This window comes from Pteropus alecto, unplaced genomic scaffold, assembly GCF_000325575.1.
Source record: "Pteropus alecto unplaced genomic scaffold, ASM32557v1 scaffold106, whole genome shotgun sequence".
NCBI classification, from domain to species: Eukaryota; Metazoa; Chordata; class Mammalia; order Chiroptera; family Pteropodidae; genus Pteropus; species Pteropus alecto.
Genome location: NW_006442103.1, coordinates 5676407 through 5684689, shown reverse-complemented (window position 1 = coordinate 5684689; position 8283 = coordinate 5676407). Strand labels below are relative to the sequence as shown.

The 8283-nt window shown below is 39.6% G+C and overlaps 1 pseudogene; it reads right to left on the bottom strand.

Annotated features, from left to right (window-relative positions):
- Positions 1-2151: 2151 nt before the first annotated feature.
- Positions 2152-2270, bottom strand: LOC112469126 (annotated as a pseudogene).
- Between the last annotated feature and the right edge of the window lie 6013 nt (positions 2271-8283).

Genomic DNA, 8283 nt, shown 5'->3' with positions numbered 1-8283 from the left:
AGCTGGCATATGTTGCTTTGTTTCTTCACCTCCTTTCTTTCTTCTCCATTTACAGTCATGTGAACCAGCTTTCAGACTGGTAAACAGAGGTGGGGCTAGAGGTCAAAAGGTGATAAGATCTTAATGTGAACTCACTAGTGTGATCAGCTGTGCTTCCTCATTATAATCAGGAAATCCTGGATGGACTTAGCCAACCAGAGGACATCTGGGAAGATCTAGGGGACCGAGGGGAAGAAGGAGGGATCATTATCAAGGAAGGGAGAGGCTCATTTGTCTTCTCTGGGCTCACAATGGATCTTCATTTCTTTAGTCCACATCCGTGCATCTATTCATATAAATGTGTGCATGTTTGATCTCTGCCATTATTTTTTTTTTCCTTTGAGACTTACAAGGGATTTCACTGCATTTATAGATACATTCCGTTGATTTCTAGAAACAGCCAAGATGCTCAACATTCTATTTTATGTTGTAAAGCATACAGATATTAGCAGTAAAACAAAGAAAATAAAACTACAAAATACATTTATTAACATGGAAAATATCTCTAATATATGGTTTACCAATAAATATAGATTTTTAAAAATATATAGGTCAATAGGTAGATATGTATGTCTATATATATCCATAAACTTTTAGTTTTTCATAACTTTTTTATTGTTCAGTTACAGTTGGCATATGATATTATGTTAGTTTCAGGTGTATAACACAGAGATTAGAAATTTATATAACTTATGAAGTGATCACCCCAATAAATCCAGTATCCATCTGACACCATGCATAGTTATTACAATATTATTGGTGATATTCCTTATGCTATACTTTATATCCCATGACTATTTTGTAACTACCAATTTGTACCCTTTTTCATTCAGCCCCCAACTCCCTACAATCTGGCAACCATCAAAATGTTCTCTGTATCTATGACTTTGTTTCTGTTTTGTTTGTTTTTTTATTCTTTAGATTCCACATGTAAGTGAAATTATACGGCATTTGTCTTTCTCTCTCTGATTTACTCCACTCAGCGCAATACCCTCTAGGTTCATCAAGATTTCATTTTTTTATAAGCTGAGTAATATCCCATTGTATATATGTACCACCTCTTCTTTATCCATTTATCTATTGATGGACACTCAGGTTGCTTTCATATCTTGCTATTGTAAGTAATGCTGCAATGAACATATGGATTCTCCTGTCCCTTCAAAGTAGTGTTTTGGGTTTGTGCAAATAAATACCTGGAAGCTAGACTACTGGGTCCTTCTTTGTCTCTTATCATGGCCTTTGTTTGGAAGTCTATTTTGTCTGGTATAAGTATTGTTTCCCTAGCTTTTTTTTTCTTTTCACTTTCATTTTCATAAAATATCTGTTTTTATCCCTTTACTTTCAGTCCGTGTGTGACTTTCAATCTGGAGTGAGTCTCTTGCAGGCAGCATATGTTGAGAGTCTTGTTTTCTTATCCACTCAGCCACTCTGTCTTTTGATTGGAGCTTTTAATCCATTTACTTTTAAAGTAATCGTTGATAGATATGTAGTTATTGTCATTTTATTATTCATATTTTTAATCTTTTTTTCTTCTTTTTAAAGAAGTCCATCTAACATTTTTTCTAATATTGGTTTGGTGGTGATGAACTCTTTTAGTTTTTTCCTGTCTGGGAAGCTCTTTATCTGTCCTCTGGTTTTAAATGATAGCTTTGCTGGGTAGAGTAATCTTGGTTAGAGGTCCTTGATTTTTATCACTTTGTGTATTTCCTGCCAATTCCTTCTTGCCTGCAAAGTTTCTGTTGAGAAATTAGCTGACAGTCTTAGAGGACGTCCCTCCTAAGTAACTAATTGCTTTTCTCTAGCTGCTTTTAAGATTCTCTCTTTAATATTTGGCGTTTTAGTGTCTTGGTGTGGGGCTCTTGGGGTTTATCTTGTTTGGGACTCTCTGTGTTTCCTGATCTTGTATGTCTATTTCCTTCACCAGCTTACTTAAGTTTTCCATCATTATTTCTTCAAATAGGTTTTCAATTCCTTGCTCTGTCTCATCTCCTTCTGGCACCCCAAGGATGCAAATTTTGGTATGCTTTATCTTGTCCCAGAGCCCCTTAAACTATCCTCATTTTTTTTTGGATTCTTTTTTCCTGTTGCTATTCTTTTTGTTGTTGTTGTTTACGCCTACAGCACCTAGTATTCCAAGGTTGTCTCCCCTCCAAGTACTAACCAGGCCTGACCTTGCTTAACTTCCAAGATCAGACGAGATCAGGCGCGTTCAGGGCATCATGGCTGTAGACACTTGTTGCTATTCTGATTGGGTGTTTTCTGCTACTTTATCTTTTAAATCACTAATTTGATCCTCTGCTTCATGAAATCTAATGTAATCTTCATGTCGATTCCTCTAATTCTTCGTTTCTGATTGGTTCTCTTTTATGTTTTCTATCTCTTCGTTAAAGTTTTCACTGAGTTCATCTACTCGTCCCCTAAGTTCACTGAGCATCCTTATAACCAGTGTTTTGAACTCTGCATCTGGTAGATTGCTTTCTCCATTTTGTTTAGTTCCTTTTCTAGAGCTTTGTTTTGTTCTTGCATTTGGGACAAGTTTCTTTGTCTCCCCATTTTGGCTGCCTCCCTGTGTTTGTTTCTATGTATCAGGTAGGGCTGCCCTGTCTCCTAATCTTAGTACAGTGGCCATATGTAGTAGGTGTCTTATGGGGCCCAATGGCACAATCCTCCCTGGTCACCTGAGCCAGGTCCTTCAGGTATGTCTCTTGTGTGTGTTGTGTGTGCCTCTCTGTCGTAGTGCACCTTGGCTATCATTTGCACATCAATTGGAGGGATTGACCCTTGGGCTGATTGGTTGTGAGGACTGGCTGGTGAGGGGCTGACCCTAAGGAGCAGGATTCACTTTGGCAGGGCTCTGGTGCCTGCCCAGTCAGCTCTTTTAGTGTGTCATCCTCAGATGCAGCCCCAGGTGGTGCTTTGTCTTGGTCTGAAGCTAGGCACCAGACATGCCAGCCTCCAGGGCCTCTTGAGAGGAGCCCCACTGCAGGCCAAGTTCAGCCACAGGCTGTGCCCTGACCAAGAGTCCCCAAGGAATCCGCAGATATCTTCCACTCGCATTGAGCTTGGAGGTGCCTCAAGAGGCCAAACAACAATCTGAGGCCAGCTGTCGCTAGTGCAAGCATTGGTGCCACTCAGCAAAATGTATAGGGCACACTGAGGCTAGCTGCTGCTTTTTTTGGTTTTGCAAACCTTTGAGAGATTTTATGAAAGTCCCCAGCATGAGCCAAGATAGGCCGTTTGTATGAAAATGCCACTGGGGTGGCTTGGGTGGTCCCACAAGTTGGGTGGGGCGGGGTCTCAGGGAATCACCTGGGCAGGGCATCCAGTATTAGGCTGATGAAGACTCAGATATGGTGCCCACCTGCATCTGCACACTGGGCGGCGTAAGTATTCAATGAAGAAACAATGGATTCTACCAGCACTTCTGTTTGGAAGAAAGCTGCCCCTCCAACCCTCACGGTGAAATCAGATAATTCATTTCCTCCTTGTATGTCCCTGGCACCTTTCAAGCTGCTGCCCCAGCTCTGGAGCTCAAAGTGAGTGAGTCTGTCAGCGAGTAAGTCCATGCATGAGCCCTTTAAGAGGAACACCTGGAACTCCAGTTGCCCTGGTCTCACTCAATCACAATCTCTGCTGGTTTTCACAGCCAGAAGTTCTGAGGATTGATTTCTCTTCCCAGCACTAGAACCCTGGGCTGGGGATCCTGGTGTGGGGCCAGGACCCTTCACTCCTCCAGGTAGACCTCTGCAGCCAAGATATCCCTCTCAATTCTCAACCACCACACATGTGTGTGGGACCAGCCCATTTCACATTTCCACCCCTCCTACCAATCTTCAGGTGGCCTCTTCTGTGAGTCCCTAGTTGTAGGACTTCTGTTCAACTAGACTTCAGGTGACTCCCAATGATGGCTGTTCTGTAGTTTAGTTGTAATTTCGATGTGGTCATGAGAGGAGGTGAGCACAGTGTTTACCTACTCCGCCATCTTGACCGGAAGCTCTATATATACTTTTAAATGGCTGACATTTATTAAATGATTATTATGTGCCAGCTATAATGTTAGTTCTGGGTATTAAAAATAAAGTTTGTTTTTGAATTTTTAAATTTTATTAGTAGTTATTAATTTTTCTACATGCATTAACTTCTGTAAGATGTTTTTAAAAGTTAATGTTAGAGTCAGTATCAGGTCCCTGGCAAGCCCTGTTATTTACATATGGCCTTTGTGATTCCTCTTCACCAACTGAGATCTAAAATTGTGTCAGATATAAGGTTTGGGAGTTCTTTCCTTTCTTCTACTCTAGTCTAACTTTTTTCTCTGCTCTTTGTAACATTTGTCATTGCTTTGGGTCTGAGTTTGAAATGCCCTATAGAATCTGAGTATCCCATGGGCTCCGTGAATTGCTAACAACCAATTTCATGTGTTAAGCAACATTAGCTTAATCTAATTTCTGTCCTCTTTTCAAGCTTTTTGACTTTTGAAAAGTCTATGTATGCCTTCCCATTACTCAGTGTTTGTGTTACTTCAGTGTTTGCGGCTTTGGCCTCAAAATCCCACAGCTATTTGAGTGCCAGAAGCAGTTCCATTCTTTGACTGCCTGCTTGCAACTTACCAGAAAGAGGAAAATGAGTGCCTCTTCCACACTCTTAATTGTCTCATTTTCTACTCTACCATCATTGCATCTCTTTTTCTGCATTGAGAAAGAAAACTTTGCCCTTTCTCTCTCATAAAGTTGAACACAAGAAAAGAGATGGTAAAAGTGTGCTCAGAGGAAACAATTGAATTTTTGCATCACATGTCTGCCTTATTCCAATCAGGAGAAGTTACCCGGGCAACCAAGTAAAGGAGTTTTTGTTGTTGTTGTTGTTGTTGTTGTTGTTGTTGTTGTTTTTAACTTTAGTCTCTGTCTTCTATAAATTTATTTTTTTTTAGCCTGCCTCCTAAATTCGAAGACCATACAATTGGGTTAAGTCTGCTGACAGTGACAAGCATATTACTAAAATCCTGGAAATCTTGGCTCTTATTTCTCACACTTGTACTTGAAAATTATCTGAATATTGGCATCCCACAGTTTCTATTAAATCTTCCCCTTTCCTCTGGAGATCACAACTGAAAGGGGCTGACAACACATCCTCGAAGGTGACATTTTAGAGAGAGCGAGAGCGTTTGTAATCCCTGCCGGAAAGAAAAAGACAGAGAAATACTAGAATCACATTTCCCGATTCTTCCAGTAGGCTTCTCTCTGACCACCTTATTGGCTTATCTTCTTAATATCATGCTATTTTGTTGTAGTTTCCAGGGAGGATTTTCCTGAACCGATTATGCCTATTTGACATAGAAAAAAAATACTCTTTTTAATAGTCTAAACTTCTCTTTTTGGAAGCCACTTCTTGCTGTTTAGACCCTTTGACTAAGACCCTAATTTGAATTAAAAAGAAAAAAAAAGTAAAAGTGCAAGAAAACACACTCAGGGGCTAAACTGTTGTCTTTTGTTTCCCAGCTCATATCTGCCATGCGCCCCTGTTTGTTTCTGATTACTGCTTTCCCCAGCAGTTATCTGGATCTGATTACCCCTACCAGTCAATTAGTGTTCCTCAGCTTCAGTCCAAACGGCTGTTACTGGTTAAGGGCAGGCCTGGACCTGGTCAAGGAGGCTGAATGGTAAAGCCAGGCTTTGGTCACACTAGAAACATGATTTGGAATGCTTCCCATCCAAGTAGATTGGTGACAGCTTCTTTGCAAAGATCAGCATATTGAGTGCCAGAAGCAGTTCCATTCTTTGACTGCCTGCTTGCAACTTACCAGAAAGAGAGAAATGGGACCCATGGATTAATGACATGGGCACAAATAAAACAAACACATAGATACAGATGTCACGTGATTCAACGATATCCTTGTTTATACAAATCATTTCTTTTTAAAACTTTAACAATTCATAAGTATTACACATGAAACTGGTCTTTACTAACACCTATGCCTATCAATAGCTGTGGTATTGCAGCAGGCTTTATTTCTTCTGAGTGCCTCTGATAATCGCTAGCAGTAAAGTTTCCTGAAAGGTCATGGCAACTTGAGGACAGAAAAATCTCAAAGAAACTTGAGGAACTAACCTTGGCCTCCTCCTAGCCTTAGAGAATCTGCTCCTTTAACTCCCCACTTCCTCTGAGACAGGAAACTGTGAAGATCTTTGCTTTGAGAAGAGGAACCCTGTAGGAATCCTCCTCATTCTCTCTTGTGGACAAACCAACCAAGGAAATGAGACGGGAGAGAGGAATGTCAGCAGAAGAGGAAAGAGATTTACCTACGCTTTAGTTTTAGTTTATACAATCTTTTTGAAAACTTTTCTTCTTTATTCTTCTCGTTTCCCTACGCCTTAAAATGTCAGTCACTTGAGCACTTTAATTATCATTTTGATTTGATACTAAAGTCCACCTTGATTCAAGAGAATGTTAAGAGGTAAGTCTTAGCAAATAACTATACATTCTTTAGATAGAATTTAACCTCCTTCTCATTCCCAAAGACATGCACACATGCACACTCGCTTTTTGTTTTTTCTAGAATGAATGCTCAATCAGGTTTTTTTTTATCATTGAGCTACCATTATCTTTTAGCAAAACCTCACAAAAAAGAAAAATAGACCAGTAGGGCTTCACGCACCCACCTCCAAATGCTACAATGACACAGTTGTGATTGGTGAGTGAGTTAGCCAACCACGAACAAAAGTTAAAAGCAAACTTCAAAGGGCCCTACATGTGATGGTCAGGATTTTAGAGATTAGGATTCCAGTACATTTTATTTTCAGTAATATAATGGGACAGAACGCGGATGCAAACTAGGATGCAAAAAATGAAGGAAGAGAAAATGGAAGAAAATATGAAGAAGAAAGCGGGCGGGGGAAGAACAGATAGTAAAAGATGTTTAAAAAATGGTATATATGATTTTAAAAATTAACAATAACTTAAGAGAAAAGGAGGAAATATTTTGGCTTCAAAAACAGGAGAATGAAAAAGGAAGTGGTTAAATTAGCCCAGAAAAAAAAATCTGGAACCAAAATAATTTGGAGACCTACACTGTTAGCAAATTTGAGCGAACTTCTTTCCACTTCCTAACTTGTACCAAGATCAAAACAGCAGTCATCGGACCGTTAGTCAGCACTTCTTAGAGAATTGCATCAGAGATTAATCATCTCTGAAAAGTTCCCTATTCTTTCCTTCAACGTTATAGTTTTCAGACAAGTCATCATAAGATGATTTTTGAGTTTCGTGTTCAGAGTTACTGTGGGATAATTCAATTTATATAAAATCTTCATTCTGAAAGTCTAAATTTTCATTCCAAACAGTGTGCCTTAGTGGAATGAGCTTAGAGGCCAATGAAACCTTCATTCGAGTCCTAACTCTGCCAGGGCTAGTTCTGTAGCCTTGAACACTTTTTTTTTTTTTTTTTAACTTCTCTGAGTCTCAGTTTCTTCCTGTCTACAATGGAGAGTCTAAGGATTAAATGAGAGAGCCAATATAAAAAGATCTTTCTCATTTCTACTATGCAAGAGGGACTCAATAAATTATAAAAATGATTGCTATCGCATTAAGTAATCAATATTGACACATGCAGAAGGACAAAGGGGAAAGATCTAGAAAGAGAGCTAGAGCAAGAGGGACTGTAAATGGGTATATATAGACAAAGAGAAAGGGGCAATGTATGCATTTGTGTGATGCTCATACCTGTATATGTTCCCAGTGTGAGAGCAAAGTGCAAATGTGGGAGCAAGGAGAAAAAGAAACCCACAGCGAGAAGAGGATAATGAAGAAGAAGAGGAAGGGAGACCTCACTGGGTGGAGAAGTTTTACTTAAAAGTATGTAATCAGCCACTGACTCCAAATCAATGGACAGTAAGCCACTACCCACGGCCACCAACATCTGGGTTCAGTCCAGTCGCCTGGACTATTAGAATACCACAAGCTAATAACTAATGGGTTCCTTGAAGGCAACAGCCATGGTTCTGCAGCAGGGGCAAATGTTGAAAAGCACTTTTTTTCTTTTTATCTTTCCGAGTAGAAATCTTTGCATTAGTCTGCCTTAGGTAATGATATTTCCCAGAAGGAAGGTTCAAATTTATTATAGGAGAATAAGAAAAAGAGTAATGTTCTCCTTCTGCCATTCGAAAAAAAAAAAGAAGAAGAAGATGCAAGCTTTTTGAGAAGGGATTTGCTGAACTCCTTTGTGAGACCTTAGTATTTTAACGACCAAGTAGA